The sequence below is a fragment of the Phacochoerus africanus genome, chromosome 1, assembly GCF_016906955.1.
Source record: "Phacochoerus africanus isolate WHEZ1 chromosome 1, ROS_Pafr_v1, whole genome shotgun sequence".
NCBI lineage: Eukaryota > Metazoa > Chordata > Mammalia > Artiodactyla > Suidae > Phacochoerus > Phacochoerus africanus.
In genome coordinates, this window is record NC_062544.1 from 124,846,706 (window position 1) to 124,847,783 (window position 1,078).

At 36.9% G+C, this 1,078-nt stretch overlaps 1 pseudogene; it reads left to right on the forward strand.

Moving 5' to 3' along the window:
- Positions 1-553: 553 nt before the first annotated feature.
- Positions 554-789, forward strand: LOC125110620 (DNA-directed RNA polymerases I, II, and III subunit RPABC4-like; annotated as a pseudogene).
- Positions 790-1,078: the final 289 nt, after the last annotated feature.

Below are 1,078 nucleotides of genomic sequence, written 5' to 3' on the forward strand. Positions count from 1 at the left end.
AGCCACAGCAACGTGGGATCCGAGCCACGTCTGTGACCTACACCACAACTCACGGAAACACCAGATCCTTAACCCACTGAGCAAGGCCAGGGATCGAGCCTGCAACCTCATGGTTCCTAGTCGGATTCGTTAACCAGCCATGACGAGAACTCCTGTTGCTTCATTTTTAATGACTTTATCAATCTTAGGCAACCCCTTCAATGTCACCCCCCATCCCTGCTTGAATTATTTTTAAACTCAAAGTGTTATTGCAACCACTGTAGAGTCACTCGCTATGTGTAAGAAATAATACAGACATATATTATGCAATCGTCCTGGTGGTAAGTAATATTTTGCAATACTGCAAGATTTTATCCCAACCAAGATGTTGATATTGATACAATCCATTGAACTTATTCAGAGTTTCCTCAATTATCTTGTACTTGTATGTGTGTGTTTAGTGCTACATCCATGTTCAGTTTTAAATAATAATTTAAGCTAAAATGGACACAGTGGCAAGACAGAATCTGTTTGGAAGCATAAGGAAGTTTCTCTGTGCTGTTTTGGCACAACAATGAACACACAGAAGGACATTCAACCCCAAAATAGCAGCCAATGATATGTTTCTGTGGAGAATGTCATATAGAAAATGAAATAAAATAAAGGGATGCCATCTCATGCAAAGAATGTGGATACAGAATAATGTATAAGAAAAGGACTAAAAGATTGGTGAGTTTTGATGCTCAAAGAAACATGAAATTCAGAGGAATATCTTCATTTGGATTTGGATTTGCTGTTAATATTGCATAGATTTTGAGTTGTGTGCTTTATGAATACAGCTATATATCGTGATTTAATTTTTAAAAAACATTATATTCAGTGATCTATTAATAGTTTACATAAAGATTTTTTGGTTCAATTAAAAGATAAGTTCAGCTAACCAAAACAAAAAGCAAAAAATAATTGGGAGAGGATGGTCCAAAAGCAGAACATAGAAGCAGAGTACAAAGAGCACCCAGAGAGATCCCCCAAACTCCAAAGCCATGCAAAAATGAAAGGGCAACTATTACTTGCTAATGGACAAAAGGTGATCTGCAGA